Below are 13,966 nucleotides of genomic sequence, written 5' to 3' on the forward strand. Positions count from 1 at the left end.
GTCAAAAAAACCCTTGCCACCCCAAAATCCTGAAAAAATACAAAGTTGGGATATGTTTATTTCACTATTTCCACACTTTTAGGGAGGACCATAAGTGAAAAACTGTACAGTACTTTATTAATTTTTTGTAGTATTTATGTGTAAAACATACTATGATGTATTAATTTGAAGAAAATTGCCTGTTCCGTATATCTATGTTTTCATAGGTACATGGTATGTCATCACAACATGGTGTGCTTTGCGTGCCATAGGCAGGTTGAAGCCATAGATGGATAGAAAATTTGAGTCACACATTGCAAAATTATACATGTTTTAATTTCTCTCCAATAAGAAGGTAATTCTATTTAGCAGCACTATGAACTTCATACTGCATTAAATCAGGATTTATCACATTATTACATTTATCACATACAGCAAAACTGAAATCAAACTCAGGTAAAGAGAACCGTTTGCATGGATGAGGGTTTTTCTCAAGATGTAATGCCAGAGAGATCTTATTTACCCCATCATGGCTGGTATTAGTCCATGTCCAATGTTAAATGCATTCAGTGTTCTAGTCCCTTTAGCACCTCCTCATTGACTTGACTGATACACTAGACATATGTATGCACAAAAGGAAAGGTAAAGCTCTTCTTCAGACAATCAACTATATTACTCTGCTCTCATCTTACAGTAGCTATGCTACTTTGCAGTCCAAACACCCTCAGGAAGTTACCATTTTGCCTCCCAATAAATAAATGAGCATATTATTTTTAACTCATTCTCATAGTCAAATTCATTTCTGGCCATGAGGTCACTAATTCTGAAGTCACTGTGGACAGAGACAAATATTGCTGCAGCTACTTTTACAGCTGAAGAAACTGAGCTTAAGGCTCAGCTTAAGGTGAACAACCTGAATTGCAGAGATATTGCTACTCAGATTTTCCATTAACTAAAACCAATGGAAAATTTAAATTTAAGCAACTTCTGAAAGGCCATAAGTGAGTTGCCTAAGGCTACAGAAACAATCATTATTTCAGGTGGGTTTAGAGCATCTTTTCTCACAGAAAGATAAAACCTCTATATAGATGAATAATCTATGGCTCATGTTCAGTATTTCTATTGGGAAATCTTGTAGCACTGAACAAAGGGTGTGTGCAAGTCTCACATTTTATAAACAAGAAAACAGAAAATCAAGAAAGGGCCAGTCATATGTCTTAGTTTACACACTGTCAAGGGAAATAGTAAGGTGATGATATTCAGCATGTTTATGCAGGGGCTATCTTCATAATAGGAATTTCCTTCCCTCCTCATAGGGTTTGGAATGAATTAAAAATTACATGAAATCTTTATTAAATATTTCCTTGTAAATCTATCATGTTACTTTAAACATTTCCCTAATGCAGTCATAGCCTATTAGTAACCAACCACCCTCATTAATTCAATAGAAAAAGTGTTTTATCGTATTGACATTGTTTTTATTGAATTAGTGGAAATTATTAATGGTAGTGCAATTCAATGGAAGAAGCTACTCAAATGTTAGTCAGACATCCCAGACTTGCAAAGGAACTTACTGTTAAAATAATATTTGTCATTGACAATAAAACAGCCCGAATGTTGACAATTCTTGTAGTTGTCCATAGTCAAGATGTGGTACTTGTTATCTTTATATATTGCAACATATTTCATAATATACACAGGAAAAAAGTGCAACAAAACATAAAGAAGTTCACCCATTGAAAATGTTCTTTTGTCCGTGCAAATGTTTAAAGATTTTTGGTGTCTACTCAAGAATAGAAGCTATATCTTGAATAAGAGCAGTGGAGCAGTGAAGCAGCTTTATTGAGCCACAGAACTGTTTGTTCCATTTTCAAGGGAGGTGTGATAAACAGCTTGTAGATACATATTTGTTTAGCAGTTATGTTTGGGGACATTGAGAATTTTCCCTTCTATTCACCATTAGCTAGGTCACTGAAGCATAGGTATTTTTGTGTATCAAGGATTAGGCTCTTCAGCTGAAATGTGAGATTTTTTTCCCTCAAACATGTTACAAATGTGTCGGCAAATACAGTAATAATTTTTCCCATAGATATTACAGAGAATATAAAATTTTCTTGATCAGAAATTAATTACAGCTCATTTGAATCCTGACAACATACATTTAATTAAATCTTTCTCCCATTTCACCCTCTCCCCCTAAAAAAAAGACTAGATACAAAATCAAAAATTAGCTTTATGCTAATGTTAGGCTTTAATATATATTAATATATTTCAAAACACTTAGAAATAAATAAATAAATATGATAAGTTAAAAATAAAGCACAAAACCAAAATGAAATAGAAAAAGAAAAGTTAACAGCAAATGTAGGTAAAACAAGAACCACTGTCCTTTTCATTTTTCTTTGTTACTCACAATTTCTTTGCGGTCATAAAAGGACTGTTTATGCCCTATTTGATTCTCACTTTCCAGTGGCTTTTATAAAATAACATCAACGAGTGTTGCATCAAACGTTACTTATTTTTGTACCAGGGTGACTAGAAAGCAGTTCCCCTGATTTGCACTATTATGTTTTCAATGGAAAATTTTATATTTTTTGCCCGCATTTTACATCCTTATTTTGGCAACACATTACCCTCCCACCTTTTTAATATCTTTAGTGCCATAAGAGCACTCAGTATTTTCTTCAAAAGCTAGCAGAAATAAATTTGATGACAAGAACGGTAAAAGCAAGCACAATGTCTAGAAAACACCTGGTGCTTGCCTTTTGCTGTTCCCAGTTACAATCCTGGATCTGTTCACTGCTGTCTGCTTTCCAGCTCTTTTACGTGTCTAGGGAATTAGACTTGTCAGATTTGTCTGAATCAAGCCGCTACCACACTAGTCTCATCCCCTGGGCCTTGTAGGTTTCTCTGAAAAGGATCCGTTCTCCTCACACTTTGCGAGCTGAGCAACCCACATTTCTAATGAGCTGCGTGACTGGAAAATCCCAACTGACATTATCAAAAGAAGATGACTCTTATGTCTGTCTAGTGATGGGTAAGCTCATCTAGTTAGAATGGGACAGTATTAAACTACAAGGCACTTGGGGCTTCTCTAAAAGTGACTGTGATCCTGAGGGCTTCTTTTTTGCTGTGTATAGTCATTCAGATCCATACAAAGAGATTCCAAAATACGATCTTTCTGATCTGATAGTTTTTCCAAACTCCAGAGACATGATACATGCAATGTTGGAAGTGAACCCAAAACTTCACTTCTTCCTCAGTTTCCCAAGCTCTGACTACAGTGATACAGTGTACTTAAGTGGTAACACTACTAAAAGGCCCAGATTTTTCCCCATGTTGCATGTAACTTTGTTCATCTTGCTCTCATTCAGGTGTTGATGAACCAAAGTCACTAACTGCAGCAGAGATTAAGGGTAGAACTGGTTGTTGGCAATGGCTTACCAGAACATGACGAAGGGCCATTTCCTAATTCACTTGAGATTCCTTCCTGCCATTTCATCAGGGCAGTTATTCACAGCTTTTTGGTAATAACTTGCATAAGTTTTGAAATCTAATTATGAATTTAAAAATGGAGCAGCAAAAGTTATTACATCTGGAACTAGAATAGTTGAATCATAGTTGCAGAGAAACCAGATAGCCTTTGCACAAGCAATGCAAAGTCCAGCCAGTGGAATCACTGTAAACATTTTACCTCCTTAAAAAAAAAAAAAAATAGAGCTTCATGCTGCATAACAAATTTCCAGACTTATACAGAGGGAAACCAGATGGACCAAAAATATTTCCTGAGCCAAAATAGATTAATATAAAAGAAAAAAGATTGATAAAGGAGTGTGACTGTACATTAAAAAAAAAAAAAAAAATTAGAAGTGTAATTTTCTGATATTCCAATGTACAAAGAACTTTTAAATCAAGCAAATACATAATTACATGCACAAGACTTCACGCAGTGAGCTGAAAAGTTCAGTATCTTATATTTGTGGTTTTGGTAACCTAGAAATATGTTTTCTTGATACTGACCAGTGATTTTCATAGTTCATCCCAAATCAGATCAGTCTTTTCTGAAACACCAGATGGTATCAATTACATAGTTACAAAACTTTGATAGAACCTTTACAATGTATTACTAATTCCCTCTTGTAAAAAAGTCCCACATTTTGTGATGTGTAATTTCACTGCTTTAAGCAAATTGGTTAAAAATTCTGTGAGCTGAGAAGACTTTAAAATTTCAGAATTCTATTAAATGCTTCCTATGTTTGTTTGTTTTTTTAATGGCATCAAATCTTCTACAGAGATTTTTTTCCCAGTCAATTTTGACCTTTGAACTGTTCTGCACATTTATTATTGTGTAAACAAAAGGCTAGGCAAAGTGGAAGACAAACAGTCTTATGCTACTTGCTTCAAAAATCTGCACATCTCTTTTTGAACCTGTATAATGCACCACAGATAACTATGAGACATAATGAAGCACAATATTCTGCTACTGTATGCCTTAGCTGGTATATCTATCTTGGGACTTCATTAGTATGTGACTTATGCAGTCAGTGAATGTACACCTCATATTGTTATAACTCTGAAAAACTAGGTATGAGCTGAATATTCTTCTTTCTTTTCTCATACTTGTTGGTGGGAACAGAGATAAATTCAAATTGGTCCTTGTCAATAGGATTAAAAAAAACTTCTAAAAATAGTTTCCTATGAGAGGTGTACACATAAGGTAACTAATATGATGTGACTTACACCCACTCAGTGACAATTTTCATAACCCTTACTAGACAAAACTGCATGGACAAGAAGAATAAGTTACTATATCATTAGGAGAAATTACCATATGCGCTCATGACTAGAATAAGTTACCCCTTCCCAGTCCCTCCCTCAAATTTCAAAAATGGGAGAAACACAAACCATTAACTTGAAGAATAGACTAACAGAGTGAGAATTAGAGACTAACAGAGTGATTTAGGTCAGAAGACATTTCTGGAGGTCTCAAATCCAGCCTTTCCTCCCCTCTGCTCCCAAACTCAAAGGGCAACTTAGATTACATAGCCAGACTTTGCCCAGTCATTTGAGTGTGTATAAGAATGCAGAATATCTGTGTAACTATGTTTGGCCCTTGATGATGATCTTTTTTTTTTTTAATATTTACAGAATTTCTCTTTTTTTTGCAACTGGTGAACTTAGCTTTTTTTGTCCTTACTCTGTGCATATGCAAGACTCCTCATCTCCTCTACAGCTTTCCTTTAAGTGACCGTAGAGAGCACTATGTCCACCTTCATTCTTTTATTGTTCAGGTTTACCTAAATAAGTGGGCTTTAGCTTCTGCACTGTGCGTTCCATCCCCCAATTCCCTTGTGGTATGTGAGGAGTTCACTTCAGTAAGTACACTCTGTCTTGCATTGGGGAGCCCAAGACCAGACTACAAATACAGCTAGCAGAATACCTATTTCAGAAAAAAATATTCTGATTCTGAAGATTTTTCTTCAGTAAATGAATCCAGTCCTTTTGATGCTGTTAGTTACATCCTATTACCACCAAACACTTTCTATTTAGTCTGGAAAGAATCTTAGCCTTTGTCCATCCACATATGTCTAGACTGAAGACTCAAGTGTCACACAAGTCTTCGCAGATACACTTCAAGGAGGAAATTATATGTCAAAATTATAAATATTTAAAGACAGACTTAGTCTATGCCAGATATTGGATTGGAAAGGGAGTTCTGTTACCATTACTATATCCTTTCACATTTTTCTTGAAAGCCCACCTATATAAAACCCAAAGTGAAGCTAATATTACTCAATCACTTGAATGTATCAGTGCTGGACCTATTTATGGTTTACAGTCCTAAATAAAGTCTTTGTAGTTAGATGTTTTATTTGCTTTCCATTCCTTTATCAAATAATCTTTCAATTTTGGTTTTAAAAGCTAACTGTGACAGGGAGGTGGGGAGAAAAACCACATCAATAAACTCTAATTTCAGACTCCTTTTCAAAAGAAACAGTAGTCTCCTTACACTCCACTGCCTTTACAGCCCTTACTCAGAGAACTGAGATTTCAGTCTGTGTGATTTATAATTGGAAAGCAGAAACTATAACATTCACCTGCTGTTCATATCCACAAATGAAATGATACAAGGCAGTTTCATCACTCAACATAATAATTGGCATAAGACAGCTCTGGTATGCAGTATTCAGATCCCTAAGGTCCACTAACAAGTTGTTATAACTATATGCAGCTGTAGAGGAGAAAAAGCAAAAAACAGCACAACATTTTTCATATCACAGTTGTTGTGATTAATTCTTGTGGGGGAAGTAGAGAAGTCTGTGTTGGGTTTTATCTTGATCTTATAGATATTACTGCAAAGTGAAGCTGACCCTACTGATATCAAGGTCTCAAACTAGCCTGCAAATGATACTAGAGAAGAAAGAACTAGAGAGAAGCAACAAGCTTTACAAAAGAGAAGAGACAAAATGATTGCAGGTAATCTCAGAAACATCTACCCCTCTGGAGTGTAAATTACACTACTGAACTTTGGTACTGCACCTACAAAGATCTAGGCTTCTTTCTTTGTTTTTAACCTACAAATATTTTAAAATAACCCAAAATTAAGTCATTGCCAATTCAGTGTAGCACTTCAGCATGTGTATGACTTGAAACAGCACTGAAGTCCATTCATGCCATGAATGGTCCATTCAGTCCATTTATTATTCCCTGTACAAAAAAAATGGCCCAAACACTAAGGAAACAAAACTTCAAGATCGTGGCTCTTGTCACTCAAAATGTTGAAAATTCTCATAAAATTTCACTGACTATGCTACATTTCTGTGACTTATTGTTCTTTGATAGGGTTTGTGGCTAAGAATGCCATAAAATAGTGTGTGCAAAAAATAAAGTACAGAAAAATACTTAGTCCCTTCTGAGATTTTCTTTTCTCCCAGTGCTACTGAAAAATACAGGATTAAAATAATCACATTTCAAAAAATGCTGAAATAGGAAAGAGTGGAGATTTTTCTGAATAATGAGATCCCTGGGTGAACTGTTAAAAAAAAAAAAGGAAAATGTAATGGTACAGGCAAGAGATATCTATATTTCTTCTCTTAAGATGGATGGGAGATGATGTAATGCAACTTGATTCCTCATTACCATCAGTATAGCTCTTAAGTACACAGTTGTTTCTAGGCAGGTGGGAATTTTTATGGAATTGTCTGTGACTACTCACATATTAAATATGTGAGTAATCTGCTGGTTTAAAAACTGGTAGCAATATATGGGGATTTCTCACAGTCGTGTTTGCAAACGTCAGTTAACATACTGCCTCTTCTCAAAGTTCTACAAGAGGAAACTTTTTGCCATTGGTCTTCAATTCCATCAAATGGGAAGGAAACAATTTTCTGCTCAGAGATTTCTGTTATGAAAGATAAAATACAAAGACTTCTTGCATATCAAATAACCATTTCTAAATATAGTGTAATTTGTAAATGGCTATAACAAAAATGCAAGCAGAAAAGATAGACATAGCAGTGATTCATGTAAAAGTAAATAATCACAATTTGGGGGAAAAACACCAATAATATTAAATGGGGAATTTCAAAGGAAACCTCCCCTAGACCACAATGCTTTTATTTGTAGTATAATGATAGGAGGAACATGCAAATAGGTAAACTCATAGATGAAGAGGAAATTAAGCTGGGCAAGTACTGTGTTATGAAATGAATCTTAATATGTAAAGGTATATGCATTCTTGTAAGTCTATGTAATGGTCTCTGTTAAAAATTTCAACATTTTTGTAAATTAATGGCATCTTTACTTATGCCTAGATATTTCTTTTGCTAAATACAGGAAAGTGCTGTCATTTCTAATATCAATCTGTAGTAAGACTGGATAAGTCTTGACCTTTTTTAGTCAACCAGTATACCTAAGGAAAACATGAGAGTAGACATAATGATGAAAAGACTTCCCTTTGTTGGAAGGAAATGTTAGCAGCTGGTTTTATTTTCTGTGTATCTAAATTTAGTCTTGCCTAGTGACTTGTTTTTGTAAAGCAAAAAATTTTTCTTGACCTTTCAAACCACTGTGACAAATGCGCTTTGTAATCAGACGTGGGTCAGTGACACAACAACAGGAAAGTGACAATCATTTATAAATCTCTTTTTCTTTAACACTTAACATATTAGTTATTAAAACTAGTTATTAGTTATATAAAACTAGTCTGAAACCTTAAATATTTTGGGTCTTAAATATTAAGTCTTAAATATTTTAGTCTTAAATATTTTTAAAAGCAGATGAATAATCAGACCTAGCTGTCTCAGTTTAAGAGAAAAAAAAAAACACTAAAAGTAATAACAAGGATTAATTTTTTAAACAAAAATAGATACGTTCTGGGTGACAAATGATGTTCTTTTTTTGTCTTTGTCTTTCAGTCTACATTACTATATTATGTTCAAAATATCTATTTTAGAGCTCCTGAAAATAGTTTGTTCTGTAGAAAGTTGGCATTTGCAATCTTTATCATGATTTATAACCCAGCTTGATGATACTCATAATGCTGAAAGTTGTTTTTACACAGATTACTCTGACTAACCCTACCTACACTGGGACTCTATCACCTTAAACTCTGCTAGACTCTAGACCAGAATTGGATTGCTTACACCATCTAATGCTGCAGGTATCTAAAAGTACTAGATATCATCTCATATGTTCAAAAGCTTCTCGTGATACCTAATTTAATTTGCTTTACTATACCCAGAGAGACCCTAATCTGTGATGGTAATAGCCCACTTCTTATGTGGAGCTTCAGCCTTTAGCCTGGGTAACTGTCAATATCCAAAGAGATGCACCTGAGCTGACAATGCTCATCTTCAGTATCAGAAAGTTTTGATGCCTTTGGGTAACTACTATTTATAAACCGACACCATACCATCCCTGCAGCTTAGGGAATTGAGGCATTCTGCTTAAAGATCACTTTTTCTTCTGCCAGATTTTTAGATATCCCACCCAAAACCAAATGCTTAATTTTAATATTTCATATACTAAGGCACCTAAATTGATTATAACAAATCTAGGTCTCTCTTTTATCCTTTATCTCAGGATGGCAATAACTGTTGTGTCCAGTAGATGGAGAGGGCTCTGAATTACTGGATTTTAGGAGGTTACTTCCAAAGCTGTGATACCAAGGAATGTACAAACAACAATTATATACTATGACCTCCAGAGAAAGTCTCATTGAATGAGATTCCCTTGTGTGCTACAGCAAAGTTGCTGAATTCTTGCTTTCTTTTCTTTCATTCAGTGAAGTCATTCTTTTTTAATCCCACCCCTAAAAAGATATATTTACCACAACACCTTCAGCAAAGACTGCAGAAAACATGAAGAAGAACTGTTGGATTAAATCTGCTGTTTTTCTCTGGTATCATTGCAATTACAGACTCTCAAAGTGGGGACTGACCAAGGATAAAACTTGTCTGTATGTGTAGCACTCTAGGCACATGACAAAATCATGGCAAACAAAAGATGTTGCAGTTTTCATGTCCATATTCTGGTTACCATAAGTTCAAGGTCACCCAGTTTAGGCACTGTCTTCTGTTTTTATTCAGACTTGGATAAATGTATGTTTTGGAAGTGAGATAATTTTCCAGTGTTTCCTGCCTAGGAAACAATGATCCCTGAATCTCCAAAGCCACACATTTACTGCTAAGTATCTACTGTTATGAATTTTGTTTGTTGCTTGCCATCTCATCATCCCCTGAAGAGCATTACAGCAGAACTCTGTCTTTTCCAGAACATCAACCATCTATCCCCAACATCCTTTCTTAGCAACTTAAAAGAAGCTGGGGTTTATTCTAAGTTGAGAGAACAAATACCAAAAGGCAATAGGTTTTCCTTCCTGTTATATATACATTTTAATGGAATAAGTTATAATTTTTTTTACAGAGTGAGGAGATAAAGTAACTTTCTGTGTACAAAAGTACCACAAAAGCTTCACAATCTCAGTTGCCAAATACTTTTCAAGGCTGAAGGGAAATCATAGATTTTCTCTTAGAAATGGTCTTAGCTGCTGACCTAGTGCTTGCTCCCACTCTTATGAAAATCACTGGAAGTTTTACAGACCTGCATGCAGGGCAGGAATATGCTGCACTGTATTCTGCCCAGTAGCCGTACAGCCTAGAATATGCAAATAGATGAGGAATTTGAAAAACTAATTTTTATTTTTCTTATTTTTTTAAATTTTGTTGTCTGACTTCAGCTTTTTAACATGGAGATCAAGATTTTCAACACAAAAATCTAACAAAAACCTGACATATTTCCAATTTCCCCACAATTTTCAATTGCTGTCTCCCTAAAAGCATAGATTAAATGGTTTTAGTCCTGGTCTATGGTGCATTTGCCCACAGAGATCTTTGTCCCTTCAAAGGCTGAGCATAAAAGCTGAAGTCATTCCTAGTGTTGAGTCAGTGATTTCAATAGAGTTGCTCTAAGAATACATTTGACCCACCATCTCATAACTGCAGTTTGGTAAAACGGTTTCCATTGTTTCTAATATCAGCACGACTATTGAAAAGTAAATTTAAGATAAGGAACTGTGAATACTAGTGATTTCTTTTGGTTGTTATCCCCGATAAATACTAAGCAATTCAAAGGAGATTTGCAAATCCATTTATTCATAATTTGATGATTGGGAGAAAACAGAATAATTATTAAAAACTTCCCCACTGCTAAATTATTCTTTACATTTTCATTCTGTTTATTTTTTACTGTAATTATTTTTGTCACTTCTCTTTATTCAGAAACACTCCCGCCTTTATCACAGCTTTTAAAGGTACAAAACAAACCAACCACTCAAGCAAAAAATAAATTCACAGCAAACTGTAAATTTCCTAATGGCAAGGGCATCTTTCACTTCTATCACTTAAACATAAGTGGGCTACAGCTAGTCTTTAGACCCCACTTGGTTGTCTTGATTTCCCTATGCAGACAGTGAACTCAGCAGGATAAATTAATTTCTGGAATAACATGGATTCCATAGGATTTATATAATTACTGGGGGGTTTTCAGCTCTTCTGAAGTAATTAAAATTCACTCTATTTGCTAGGAACTTTAGTTATGTACCTGTTGGGAAACTGTGCAAGAAACAGGCTTTATTAGAATGCTTTTCTCACCATCTGTGCTTCAACCTCTTGTTGCACTTCATAGAAGTGATTGCTTATTTTTTCCTTTAAAGGTTTTGTGTTTGTAGGTTTGCTATGAATCTAAAGGGGTTTTGGCAGCACAACCAGTTACTTTGCTACTCAGCTGGCCCTTACTACTGAATTAATTTACTGGTCTGAATCTGCTACTGTCCTTAAAGGAAATGCCATATCCTCATTATATCCTTCCATTATACTAAACATACTGCCATCATTTAGGTTATGGCAGGCTCTAATGACATTTAGTGACATTTCCCGTTACTATTAGAGCTAGTTATCTACTCATGGTCACAGTCTGCTTCTTTATGTCTCTAGGGTGGTTTTAATAAGATTCTGTGGGGACAATGGCTATATTAGCACCTCTACATAAGTCTTATGTGAACAGTGATGAAAATCTCCAGAATTTTTCCACTGTCCTGTGTATTTTTTGATTCATTTATGCAACATCTACCAGTATAATATTCTTTGGAGCCACTGGGTTACTTCTGCCATGAAAAACAAATTTAGCTGTCCTCTGTAATGTAGCATCCTTGAGAAAAATGTATTTTTTAAAAAATAGATGTCTTCTAAAATAGTAAAAGCCTCCCAGACTTATGGGAAAAGCAACAGCTCTTAAATTCAATAATGCCGGCCTGCTAGATCCTGATTACATGAAGTCATATTTGTCACTAAGTCATATTTGTTTACACATATTTATTGGCACAAGTTTCTCCAATTGGTTTGATTTGTTCAAAGAGACTATGCTTTTTGAAAGAAATTTGAAAGCTTAACAACCAAGCTCTGAATACCAGTTTTATTTTTGTTGGTTTGGTTTGGTTTCACTAAACAAATGAAGGATCAATTAGAAAGTCTTGGAATTTATTAAGCATGCTTTTCTCTAGACCTCAGATGCAAAACAACTGGGCTATATTTAACTAACCATAGCTTAGGACTGCCAGTGCTTTATCTCCCTCACATTCATTATCTGCCAACAATGGAAGGCACAATGGGTCCTGATGATAGGGCAATGGATTTGGTCTCAGGATACATGCTACTGTTCCTGCTCTTGCTAATGATCTGCTGTGTGATACAGAGTAAATTTCTCCACCTCTCTTTGTCCCAATATCTCTTTGTCATGAAGATAGCTACATAAAGCATTTTAAGATCTAAAGATCTTTGCATTATATGCTATTATCATTTATTATTTATTCTCTGCTCTTCTGTGTAGTTTTTAAAAGACATTCTCTGTGAACTGATGCACATTTTTTCTGAGGCAAGCAATCCACGCTTGTCTGAAGAGTCAGGCTGTGAGCACAATGAGAGGGTTTTTTTTCATCTTGTTTCCATAGAGTTCTTGTACAGATAAGTTTCTTACATAAAAATTATGAGCTGATGAGGTAGCCAAGTGTATGAGTTTTCAACAAGGATATGTAATCTTACAATTTATTTCTATGCATTTCTAGTGCATCATTATTCAAGGTAAAATATGGTGTGCTTGGCAAAGCTGAAGGCTGTTTGAAGTTCACTGACAGTAACTGGTAAAGAACTAACTGGTACATAGTGGAACCTATCATCTACCCATGGCTGCCACTCTAAATGCTGCAATGCTGAGGATTTTCTCTACCAGAAGCAGGCTGCAATGAGTCTTTGAAAAAAAAATATAAATTGGAAAAATAAACAAACCAAAACTTTTTTCTTTTTTCCAATGTTATCCATACTAGATTTTAGATTTTCTTTGTTTGCCAGCCCCAGCTGTTGTTTTTATTAGCTTTCCTCAAAAGCTGGCAATTATATCATGAGGCTCTGTCAGAGCTTTTTCTTTGACTCTTAACGCCCACACAGCTGTAGCAAATGTGATGGGCTCTAGTTGCATGACAGTTTAGTTAGCAACAGCAACAGTTCAAAACTTGGACGTGTACCAAGAAAAATTTTCACCTCCGTTCTGGTCCCTTTACTGTTTTAGATTGTTTTAAAGTACCTGGACTCAACTATGTGCCTCTAAACAGTCTTGTACTGGTTATGCTTGTGCTCCATCCCCCAGATCAGCAGGCTGGCACAATATAAAGCACAGCAAGCAGGACATATTACCTTGGCTTTGGCACAATGCTAGCTGTGGCTACAGATTTGCCCTGGTTTGGAAGGTGAGCTTGATTTATGGTCAGCATGAGCTTACATCTGTCTTCAAATGAGTTGTAAATGCTCCCCAGCCAGCCCTGAATTTCTCCTGCAAATGGTTGCAGACAGCCTTGCTGGTAAGGATCCTGGTGAAGGCAATTACCAAGGATGGAATAGGTAAAGGGTAAAGGACCAGCCTGCCACAACCCCAGCAGTGAAAAATTGTATCAAGTGCATCTGCATGCAGTCTGTCAAACAGAACAGCTCCAAATCAGGAGGGCAGAGGAGAAGCTTAACACAGAAATCACTTTGGCAGAGCTCCTACTCCTATTAGAATTCACCCTGCTGTACCTCATCTTTCTTCCTTCGGAAAACCACTACTAGCAGCAACAGGTCATTCTGTTCATAGGCATGCTGCAGTTTGGCTTTCTTTACTGCAATTATTATCTCTAGTGTCAGCTGTCATTTAATTCTAGCCATGCTGTTTGGTTGTGCTGAAATCTATCATTAAGATCTTTAAAGTACCAAGCATTTTCTTTATCCCAATTTCCTAAAAAAATTAAAAAGCAGCAAAGAAAATAAAAAATGTTATTGCTCTTTCATAATAGCTCCATCTCTAGCATTTCCTGGAAGTTTTTTTCTTGTAATTTAAGAGACAGTATTTAAAAAAAAAATTATAGAGAAAGGTTGGATGGGAAAAGGCTTGTAAGAGA

The sequence above is a fragment of the Vidua macroura genome, chromosome 5, assembly GCF_024509145.1.
Source record: "Vidua macroura isolate BioBank_ID:100142 chromosome 5, ASM2450914v1, whole genome shotgun sequence".
NCBI classification, from domain to species: Eukaryota; Metazoa; Chordata; class Aves; order Passeriformes; family Viduidae; genus Vidua; species Vidua macroura.